The following is a 12,388-nucleotide window of genomic DNA, read 5'->3' on the forward strand; positions in this document are numbered from 1 at the left end:
GCTTCATTTTTCTTCTGCCTGTCACAGCTCCCAACCTTCCTGTCAGAACTCATTCTGCCTTCCTTATTGAAACTATTATTCATAGTCAAGGTATCTACAAGAAAAAACAAACAACAGGGAAAGCTAATACTTTGCATTCATTCCTCTTGAAGACAGCTCACAAGTCAGTCCTTCTTTTAATACTTTCACCTCTACAAACTCTTCACCACTCATTCAACAATCACAATCTCTCCCACCCTGACTTACGGAAATATATATCTCAATGATGAATGGAATACCAACGGGCAAAAGCAGTACAACTTTAATTCTTTATGAGGTGACATTGTCCTTTTTTTTCAGCTATGTAAATTCTCCCAACCTCAGCTGAGATTCACAAACTTGAGATTCTATGTCTTAACTCAGGGATTGGTCCTGCTCCAAAGACAGGAAATTCCAGATGCCTTGGTAAATTCTGGATCATTCCCATTCTTGGGAGAATGGTGAATCCATTTGGCATAGCTATCTAGGAATCTGCTCTAGGGAAATGTGTTGAGTACAGTTTGACCCAGAATTCCAGGTTCAAACAAGTGAATCTTACTTTTGGATTCAAAAATTCTTCTGTTTACAAGAGTAAGAGGCAACTATGGTGATCAGTAACAGTATCATATTAGATGATTAACTGCTTTACCAAGCACCGTAAGGAAAAGGTCATCAACTTGCTTCTTTCTCAATCAACAATGTCCTAAAAATATGCCCCTGCCCTGTCCTCCAACTCAATTATGTGCTCTAATAATGTAATAAAGGTACATAAACATCTTCTATAAAAGGTCAGTTGAGATGAAGGCAATTTGTCTCAGTCTACTATAGAGTCACCACCAGTGCCAGTTCATGTAAGCACTAAACACTATAATCCTTCTCCAGCCTTTCAGAAACAGCAAAGACCAACCTCCTCCAGGTCTGGAGAGACACAATTTACAGATTGTTACCTGCCGTTTTATATAATCTAGTTGAACACCTGGAAGATTATAGTAGGAAAAAAATAAATGGCCCTGAGATTAAAGTGAAATTGCCAATGTTTGATTTGAAAGGTACCCACATTCAAAGGCTGCTGTTGATCCCATACTGGGAGGTGAGATGCTCAAAGTACAAGCACCCCCCACCCTTCTCCTCATCTCACCAACATCACTAAAACACCCAGGATTGTGGGGTGGCCTCTTTGACCATAGCAAGTCACTAGCCCAAGCACCACCAATTTCCCTTCAAAGGAAGCTGCCCACAGAGATTGGCACATAGTGCTTCTCAAAGATAAAAGGATGAAGTTTGCCCCAGGGTTCCTGTTCACATGCCAGGCTAGCAACACCCACACATAAATCATGCTTCCCAACAAGCACTTTACCCTAGTGTCTGGATGGCCTTTGATCTTTCCTGACTTCTATCCTTCAAGACTGGTACAGCCTCAGATGCCCTTGAATGTTAGAGTTCTCCGTCTCTGCCACAGGTGGAGCCTCTCAGAACATCAGACCAAATCTGGCCTAGTGAGTTATTGTTCACGGAAAACAACTATACAACTCTAAAGACAAAAATCACGGGCCATTTGCTAATCACTGAATAGAGGGAGGAAGAATTCCAGCTTATCCTAGGTGAATGCAACTAGTCTCCTTAATAGCTTTGGGAAATACTTCAAAATCTCTGCAAGAAACTCAATGTTTTTTGCCACACAGTATGTAACAACCATGGGGAAAAAAGTAAAAAGGATAGCACATTCCTCTGGGTTGCAAGTGCCTGCTCTAAAAGCCTCTTTTACCTGCTACTACCAGGCCTCTGTGGGTGGCTAATAAATTTTAGCCCCACTTTTTAGTGGCAAACATACAGCTTCCAGCAATACTGTATTTATGAATTTATATTTTAAATATATTTAGTCTTCCATTGGTTTTCTCCACACAAAATTCCCAAAATTAAATGCATTCAAAGAGGTATAGTACCTAGAGCTCAAAATCAGTCAGTTTGTTTGTTTATTTGTTTGTTTGTTTGTTTGTTTGTTGAGACAGAGTCTCACTCTGTTGCCCAGAGGCTAGAGTCTTGTGGCATCTGCCTAGCTCACGGCAACCTCAAACTCCTGGGCTCAAGCAGTCTTACTGCCTCAGCCTCCTGAGTAGCTGGGACTACAGGCATGCACCCCCATGCCCAGCTAATTTTTTCTATATAGTTTTTGTTGTCCAGCTAATTTCTTTCTATTTTTTTAGTAGAGATGGGGTCTCGTTCTTGCTCAGGCTGGTCTCGAACTCCTGAGCTCAAACGATCCCTTCTTTCCTCTGCCTCCCAGAGTGCTAGGATTACAGGCGTGAGCCACCACACCCGACCATTAGTTAGTTTTTAATGATGGGAAAATCTACTTCTAAACCCTTCTCTTAAACTCTACTTTGGAAGAAGTCCTCTCTGTCACCAAACTTTCCTCTCTGACTTGCACATCACCTGGAATTTGAAAGAAATATACAGTCTTAGCCTTGCTGAGAATGAAGATCCTAGATCCAGAAGGGAGATTGAGCACACAAATCAATATTACCAAGATTCCTGGGGTTGCTGCTGTGGATAATCTAACGGTGGCAGAAGAGGAAGCAGAGCTGGGTCACCTGAGGCTCCAGGTTCTCACTTCCCAAGGATGTCTATTAACTACATAGAGTAAAAAGGATAAGGCAGGAGGTGGAGTTCAGAGAGTCACAGACAGAATAGCCCAGGTAGGACCACCAGGGTGTTTCTAGACATCTCAAGCAATGGTCCTGACAGTAACTGAGGGTTTGTTACCAGCAGGGTCACACACTGGTAACCAAGAACAGTTTTACATTTAGTACGATGCATTTATTCCCAGAGAATCTTTATACCCTCTAATTCTAACCAAAGAGAGCATCCAAGAAAGTTGTAAGCACTTTCATATTACATGTTTGATTATATGGATATTATCCCTGTAGAATTTCAATTAGTACTTTTTAACACATTTGTTTTTACGTAAGTCAGCCTGGTTTTCTGTACTGCCTTTCTGATAATGATACAGAGACGCAGCACAAACGTTTTTGACCTGGGAGCCAAGGGCCCTGGTTTCTCTCAGCCCGGATCCTCCCCGGTCAGCTGTGTGCTGTTTAATTCTCTCCTAAATGCCTCCGTGAGAATCTGTGCTATATACACCATGCTTTTAATCCCCTCTCTCTCATCCCTTACCTAGTGGTGTTTTCTAAAGCCTGGCCCTAAGTACTCTGTTATTATCTTTCTATACTTTCTTTCTTCCCTGGAGAAATAGGTTTATTTTATGATCCCAACTCTTGCTTCTCTGTAGATAATGTTTGCCTCCATTTCTACAGCCCCAGATTTTTACCTGAGCTCTACACTCTTAGTTGCCTCCTTAGATGTCTTCGTTGTTAAGAAATCATTCAGGAATCATGATGCCGAAGACTGAACTTATTTTCTTTCAAAACCTCCTAACTTGCTCCCAGTTTTATATTTCTGATCCTGGAATAGATTATTTATTTATTTGTCTTTCAGTCTCCATATACATTGATTACCTTCAAATTATCAAATTTTCTTTAAATAGTTCTTTATTTTCTCTTGCTTTCTATTTTTACTGTCACCTTCAACGCCTCATGTTCTAAAATAATAACCTAACTTATCTCTCTGCTGCTAGATAGATCCACTCCGCACATCATTTCTACTATGAAACCATTTGTTGCTTTCCCTGGTCCACAAGGGGAGACCCTGGATCCTCGGTGTCCTTCATAGAGGTGGGCTTGATGAGGAGGAGATGGAGCACCAGATGTGGCAGACACCACTGATTATCTTTGAAGGCAGGATGGTGGAGCCCCATTTTGTCATATTATCTTATATTTAAAAATTTTTTTTAAAAAGACACAGAATGGCAAATCTCTGAACCCAAAGCAAATCCCAGGTCAACTCTTGACACCTTCCCAATGCCATTTCTGTAAATGTAGAGGTGTCACCAAGTCACTTGAAAAGCTGGCAGTAGCAAGGCGCAGAGGCCAGCTGAGCACCTGTGAAGCGGACTGCTGGCTCAGCTGCACTTTCTTCCCCTGCAGCTGAAACAGTGAGCAGTGGCTGCAGCCTAGGAAACCCCTTCAGTGGGAGATTATGCTGGGGCTCCAAGCAGCCTGCCCTGGGGGCACTACAATCATTACAGGAGAGGATGCTTTTGGGGGTTGAGGGGTGGTCGGCTGATTAGTCAAGTTTTCTTTGCTTTTCTTTTTATGTATTTTTAATAGGAAAAAGGCTTTCCCAATGGCCCCAATGGAGCAATAGACACTGGACATCTTTGTCCTGGAACAAGGGCAGCTGAGGTACAGGAAACCTGTAGCCCATGAATGAGATTCATGATGCCGAGAAACAATTATTACAGGTAGCGTCTGAAGAGCTTTCCAGGTCAGAACCATGATAAATAGATCAAAGCCAAATTCCAGTGGGCCTAGGCAAGGTGAGAGTGACAGGCAGTTCAGGGACAAAGGTAAGATGCTGTGTGAAGAGACTGGAAGTAACTGAAAGGAAGGTTAATCTCTAGAGACTCCATGACCACCTTGTGGTGATATTTTAAGCAGTGCTCAAAGCTTCTGGCATAGGCATCCTGGTATAGCTAAAGGAGCCAACTCGTAGCACACACTTTCTCCTATGTGCGGGAGTTAAAAAATAAATAAATAAAAGTCTCTGTGCCTTGTTCTGTTTTCCTCAGTACATTCTTTGTACTTCATGCTTCCTTGCCTAGATGGTTTATATTTTTTTCTTTTGGCCCACCCTCCATCACTCCAAAATGTGATGTTCCCCCCATTTTTGAAACTCCCACAACCCCACTCAGCCTTCCAGCCATGACACTGGTCAGACTCCCACAAGCCTTTGGTTGATTTCTAAATGCTGCTCCTGGCTCACATCTTCCCATGATGAAACTGAAACTGGTTCTTACTGATGACAAGCAGTTGACTACCAATAAACACAGCCAAAAAGCTGTGGAAACACTCGTCTCTGAACCAGGCTTGATCTCTGCAAGAGCAGTTGTAGGGGCTCCAAGGAAAGGCTGTCCCCTCGGAAGCATCAGCTTCACCACTTCGATGCTCAAGACAAATGGACTCCGCTATGAGAATATCACCTCTCGAGAAAGGACCCACCTCGGCACCTGTGCCATCATGGAAGGACTAACTAGTTGGTCAAAGACAGGCTCTTACTTGAGTCACTAGCCAGACAACATTCTAAGTCTCTGGAAACCACAGCGTGTATGACAAATCACCTTTTTCCTTGTGGGACCCATTCTCATGTTTCTGATTTTTTGTGGTTTTTTTTTAGCTTAAGGATTCCTTAAATTTTCTCAATTCAGAGGCTGGATATGTATACCATCTCCACTTGTTTATAGTTTACTTCTGCCTATCTATCTCAGCATATAAAATACATTAATGTTGTACTTTAGAATATTAATTATTTTCTCCTATGGAAAAGCAAACAGTCTTGAATGCAGGGAACTTTAGCATAAATCCAACCATTCAATAACTGGCCAGTGTACAAATTACTCAAAAACTCAAAAAGTATTCAAAGATATTTTAAAATGTGACTGAGAATGTTTTTAAAATTCAACTGAGTCCACACTTTTATACTTTAGATCCAGAATAAATGCATGGCTTGCTCAGCCCACTTCTGTCTTCTTATGAATAGCAAGATCTAGACAAAAATTATGACAAGATGACTCTCTTGCAGTTACTCTGCCTTCAGGACCAGAAGAAAAAGTCAGTTGCTGTACAACCACAGGGCTTATTTGTTTTTTTATTAAAAGTGCTGTAAATAACGGTTTCTGTGATAGTAGTTTTAACTAACAAAAATTAACAAACTAATTGTAGTTTCTTAACAAATTAATATACAAAATTAACAACATTTAATTAACAAAATTCAAATTGAATAGACCATGTAAATATCTGATCAGTCTTCTGACAATTTGTTTATAGTAAACAAACTAATCATGAAATGAGAAACTCAGTGGGTGCCCTAGAGCATACTGAGGGAGAGCAGGAGACCCAGAGACATGGAGCCAGGCCCAGCAGGAAACAATGTGACCCATCTGGACCATGGATGCTCAGAAACGTACACTGAAGTTCTCCTCCCCTCAGCCCTCCAATTTGACCTTCCTCTTACTAAGCTCTAGTAAGTTATCTTGCTTCCTATTTTACTAAGATGGTTAAAGCCATCCTAAGATGGCTTTATCTATCGTTTAACTTCTGTAGCTTGGTCCTACAGTCATCCTCACATTTTTTAAATAACAACTAGTTTTTCTGCCTACAGTTCTCCCCACCTCATAGCACTCCAATATTCTAATCCAACCTGATCTGCTTTGCTCAATCCCAGATTCCATCATGTCACTCCCCTGCTCAAAGGCCTCCAAAGAACGCCCATGCCCCTCAGTATGGCACTCCAAAACCTGACCCTGTCTACTTCCCAGCATAAATGTTCCAGATCCTCTTTTCTGTCTTACTCTGAGACTTTTAGAAAGCAAAAACTGAGGCAAAGATTACAGGGTATTACTTTATTTGGAGAGGTGTGATCCCAAGGCAACAAGAGTGAAGGAAAAAGCAATTGAGACAGGGAAAGACAGCAATGCATATCAAAAACAGCCTCTACCCCCAGTAGCACCTTCGTGTATTTTCATTCCTGTCACTGGAATGACTACAGGGAGTGGCCTCATACCCTGACAGAAGCATGACACGAATGCAGGATACGGTGGGATGTCATCAGCAGGACTAGAGAATGGGGTTAAAAGTCCAAGAGGAATAACAGGAAAATGCAGAACCCAATGAGGCAGTAGAGACAGACTGGATCTAATCTTGTGCTACGGCTGAAAAATGCCCAAGAGATATGCTCCATGAAAGGCCAGGGACTCTCTTTCCAAAAAATGGAAATGGCAAACATGTTCCCTTAGGTGGGTAACTAATACTGGGAAGATAAATAAGAGGCCAGGCCTCAAAGTGAATCAAACCCACAGCATGTTTTAGTGTCAATTATAAGACAATCTAAGAGTGATTGTCACTTGAAGTGTCTGTAATATTCCAGAAGACCCATCATAATGGTCTTACTATCTGTAAGCTAAAAGATGTATCAGAAATTTATTATTTGTAAATAATACTGCTATGTTTTAGATCACTTGATTACTGTACTTATAAGTTTAATAGATTTTGTTTAAGGCAAAAAAATTATGTATAGTATATAATACTTGATAATGATAATAAACAACTGTATTACTGGTTAAAATAAATAAATAAATAAATTTGTTCATATCAATTCTCAAAAAAAAAAAAAAAAACAAATGGCCTGACTTCACAAAGAGCTTGAAGAGTCTTAGCCACTTTCTTGGGGTCACCTGCTTAGCTACTCACATCTCTAGACAGGCTGGTCAAAGAAACTGTGTTTCAGTCCATTAGAGGAAGAAAGGGACAGAATACAGTCAGCCCTCTGTATCCACAGGTTCTGCATCCATGGATTCAACCAACCATGCATGGAAAAAAATTTTTTTTAAATTGAGTCAGTACTGAACAGGTACAGACTTTTTTTTCCTTGCCATTATTCCCTAAACAATTCAGTATAACAACTATTTACATAGCATTTACATTATATTAGGTATTATAAGTAATCTAGAGATGATTTAAAGTGTACAAAAAGATGTGCATAGATTATATGCAAATACTACACCATTTTAAGTCAGGGATATGAGGATTCTCAGATTCAAGTATCTTCAGTGGGGGCGGGGGGTCCTGGAACCAATCCTCCATGGATACTAAGGGACAACTGTGGTTATCTGCATAAATCTTTCACCTCCTGTTTTTCTTTGGCCAAAGTCAATTTTCCCACACTTTGAAGTTGTATGTTCTGGATCCTTTGGGAGCTGCTTGTGAAGCCACAGCCCATGCTTAGCAGTGTGACATATCATACAAATCTTAAGCGGTAGGAAAAGCCAGAGGTTCTGGGCATATGGCTGGTCAGTCACAGGAGGTAGAACCTCATGGACCTGTCATGAGATTCTGTCAGGTGCAGCAGCAGCAGCTGAGGCAGAGCAAATGGGTGAAAGAGGTGAAGATCCTAGAGACGGATGAGGCCAAGAGAATCTGCAGAAATATATAAGATATGTTCCATACGTCTTCTACCCATCTAGCCAAACCCAGCCCATGCATAAACTTTGCCCTGACCTTTCAGTTTCCTGAATTCTTTGTTTGGGTGTTTGCTTACATACTGTTAGATTGTGAAAGTTATTTAAGGGTGGAGTGTGTGTGCGTGTGTGTGTGTGTGTGTGTGTGTGTGTGTGTGTGTGTGTGTTTGGTCTCCTTAATTAAATTATAAACTCATCAATGGCAGGCACCAAGCCTACATTTTCATGTATACCCATCTCTCAACCAGCATAGTATGAATGTGTAAATGGCATCCTACCAGTAGTTGTTTAATGAGGGAAAGCCCAGAACACCCTCGAGAATACAGAATCTGGGAGTCACTTTAGCCCACGTGAACACAAGAACAGCCTCTTTTGTCTTCACGGAAATAAAATCTAAGCTTTGGAAAAATTCCTAAAGGACACCTAAATTGTTTCCTTCTCTCACCCTGTGCTTTCATTTCCTGCACAATGAAAAACTAAAATGAAACAGGTTCAAAAACTACTTAGAAGCAATTGGTTATTATTTACAAAAATTAAGAGAGAGGAAGAAACATTTTTTGAGCTTCTTCTTGATAGGAAGGAGACCCTTGGTCTGGTTCTTGGACTTTCCTCACAGGATAGCCCCCAAATGCCAGTCTCTGCTCCCACCTCAAAAGAAGAAACCAAGACTGCCTCCTGCCCCAAAGCCAAAGGAAGTATCAGTCTCTTTGGCTTTGCCAAAGAAGGGAGGAAAAGAATGGCAAAAAGCAATTGAAGATATTGATGAGTGAAATGAAATAGACAGACTTAATGAACAAGCCAATGAGGAGATCTTGAAAGTAGAATAAAAATATGACAACCTGTGCCAACCATTTGTTTTTTTCAGAAGAGGTCAGATTGATCACCAAAATCCCAAATTTGGGGATGACATTTGTCAACATTCCACAGGTGTCTTCACTGCCCGGGAAGGAAAACAAAGAGAAGGACTGAATATCTGACCAGAGTTGTAACAGAATTTGAAGATATTAAATCAGGTTACAGAATAGATATTTCTTTTGATGAAAATCCTTACTTCAAAAACAAAGTTCTCACTAAAGAATTTCATCTGAGTGAGAGTGGGGATCCATCTTCAAAGTCTCCTGAAATCAAATGGAAATCTGGAAAGGATTTGATGCAACGCTCAAGTCAAATGCAGAATAAAGCCAGCAGGAAGAGGCAGCCAGAAGAACCAGAGAGCTTTCGTACCAGGTTTACTGACCATTCTGATGCAGGTGCAGATGAGTTAGGAGAGGTTATCAAAGGGGATATTTGGCCAAATCATTACAGTACTTTTTGGTTCACAATATGGATGATGGAGAGAGAAGAAGAAGAAAGAAGAAGAAGAGAAAGAAGAGGAAGAAGAGGAATAAGAGGAGGAAGAGGAGGAAGAAGAAGGAGGAGGTTTGGAAGAGATTGATGAAGAAGGGGATGGAGGAAGGTGAAGATGAAGATAATGATGAAGGGGACGAAGGAGAGGAGAATAAAGGAGAAGATGACTAATAGAAGACTAATGGATTCCAAACTTCCTTTTAAAAATTTTCTCCAGTCCCTGGGAGCACGTTGTAGTCTTTTTTTCCCCTCTTGTGCTTAGTCACCCTGTTCAGATTCTCAACTTATTTGTGGGGAAAATACCTTGAGAAGAATACAAAGGGATATCTCTTACCCCTTTTCTGTTCTGAATTCATTTTTATCCTTTTCTATCTCAACAAAAACTGTATGGAATCAACATCACCAAGCTCTGTGGGAAAAAAGAAAAACCTGCTCCCTTGTTGTGCTGGAAGCTGGAGGGTGCAAGGCCCATGTGTAGTGGTGCGTAGTATTCTAGTCTTTCTCCTCCTTTCTCTGTATATTGGGCCGGAGAGTACATTCTGTCTCTATTGAATATGAACATTACCATTTACCAACATCTATCTGTATACTTTCTCTTATTTAAAAAAAGAAAAAAACTTTTAAAACTGGGGTTATAGAAGATCTGCACAGGGTGGGTTTGAGAGGTTTAGGTGGATCAAGTGGGCCTTTTAGCAGCATAGCTTCTTCCTTGGCTTAATTGGGATGTTTCATGGACATCTTTGCAGTTTAAGATAATGCATTTTAAATAAATTCTTTCCTGATGCTCACTTGAGTCCTGCCACTCAATGGGAGAATCAACAGAACCTGCAGGAGCTTATTTGGAACTGACACTCTCTATTGTAATATTGTCCCTGTTTATTTTTTAAATTTTCTTTTTGTTTCATTGGAAAGATGATGCTCAGTTTTACATGTTAAAAGTGTACAAGTTGCTTTGTTACAATTAAACTAAATGTGTACACAAATGAAAATAGATAGAGAAAATAAACTCTTCCTATACAACAGAAAATTAGATAAGAATTAGATTTTGTGTTCATCATTTAAATATTTTATCTTTTTCTGTGAACAAATGTCTGTTCAAATTCAAAACATGGTGAGATGGGTAAGGCCACAAACTCTGGAGACGGAATCTCTGGTTCAAATCTCCGCTCTGCCACTTACCAGCTGCATAACCTTGAGAGAGTTACTTAATGTCTCTGTGCTATGGTTTCCTCATAGATAAAATGAGGATAATAGCACTTACCCCACAGGGTTGTCATGAACAGTAAATGAGTAGGCACCTGTAATGCCTGAAACATGGTAAGTCATATATTAAATTGTTGCTTAATAAATAAATAAGGTCATGGGGCTTGAAAAGGAAAGAAAAGAACAAGCAAAATTATACACTGTTAAGAACTAGAAAGAATTTTGGAAGCGAGATATTCTTTCTTTTTTATACCTTGCTTGATAGCTCTAACTTTAAGTATTATTATCAATTCCCTCCCCTACAATACTGCAGCTCTTAACTTGTACATAAATCTCCTTGTTCTGATTGGTTTAATATGTGGTTGCAAACTTTGTGAGGTCATAGACTGCAACAGTAAGCAGCACATCGCTGATAACATATAAATGTGGAGTTTTTCATGAATAAATAAATAAAGGCAAAAGGTATGAAGAGATGGGATGAGAAATCTCAGTTTAAAGTTAAAAAGCTCACTGGGTAGGGGCTGTGGTGAAGAGGAATATTGGAGAAGGAACTGCAGAAAGTAGTAATGGGGCAAGAGTCACTTGACCAACTAGATAACATCTAGTCTGCACTCCGAGAAAAGCACTTACTTGGTTGATTGAAAACTATGTAGGTCCCACCCAACAGGCTGTGTTTTTATTTCCCCATTCTTCTGTCACCTCGGCAGGTGTGGCTTGTCATTCTGCTCTCATCTTGCCTGTCCTATTTGCCCTGCTACCTCTGCTCCTTTCTCTTTGTCCCTCAGAATTCACCTGACTGGGTCCTTACCATCTGCTCTATTTCCTAGCTTCAGGGCTGCTCTAGAGAGATCATAGAATGGCCCAGGGCATATCCCAAATCAAACATATCCCAGCTTTCATAGCAACTTTTTGCTACCCCTAGCCAAAGACCCAGAAGTTTCTCTTCCAAAGGAGGAGACGTACTTTGGGGTCACATCCTTGCCCCATTACTAATTTATGCTGTTCTTCTTCCAATATTCCTCTTCACCACAGCTCCTACCCAGTTAACCATTTATGGATCCAAATATAAAATTATAAACGTAATATGAGGATGTTTTAATGTTCCACCTCTGTAAAAAAGGAGATCATTTACTCGATTCAGTTTGGGGTGACATAATATTTGTAGCCATTGGACCACACCAGCCCCAGAAAGAAATCATGGTCCCAAATTTTATACAGAGGCATTTTATTTCCAATACACACCCAGTTTTTCCTGGGACTTAAACTCGGTCAGATTCTGTATCTTCCCTAGAGTGACGAGTTTTGACATTCTGTTGTATAAGGATTTGTATACCAGAGTAGAGGAGGAAGAAAACCCTCTGTCACCCAAGGTAACAGTTGCTGCACCAAAAGAGGCTAATAAAGGCATGCCTTCCAGAGAAGAGCTTTGAACTAGGTCTCTGAGGTATGCACTGGTCATGAATTTGTGAAGAAAATGAGGAATAACTTTCCCAAAGAGAAGTGCTCATTTTACTGTGAAACAACGGTGTGGGGAAAGATGAATTTTTACTCCCTTGTTCACTGCACCGTATGTTCACAGGATTTCCTGCTGAAAAGTTTGTGATAACTTACCCTCAACCAATAGGTCATGCCTTTGACCATTATGTCCTTTGAGAATACAAAGGATAACAGAATTTTAGAGGGACCTTA

General features: G+C 40.4%; 1 pseudogene; it reads left to right on the forward strand.

Annotated features, from left to right (window-relative positions):
- Positions 1-4,910: 4,910 nt before the first annotated feature.
- LOC123648707 lies at positions 4,911-9,667 on the forward strand (annotated as a pseudogene).
- Positions 9,668-12,388: the final 2,721 nt, after the last annotated feature.

The sequence above is a fragment of the Lemur catta genome, chromosome 1 (assembly GCF_020740605.2).
Source record: "Lemur catta isolate mLemCat1 chromosome 1, mLemCat1.pri, whole genome shotgun sequence".
In the NCBI taxonomy this organism is placed as follows: Eukaryota; Metazoa; Chordata; class Mammalia; order Primates; family Lemuridae; genus Lemur; species Lemur catta.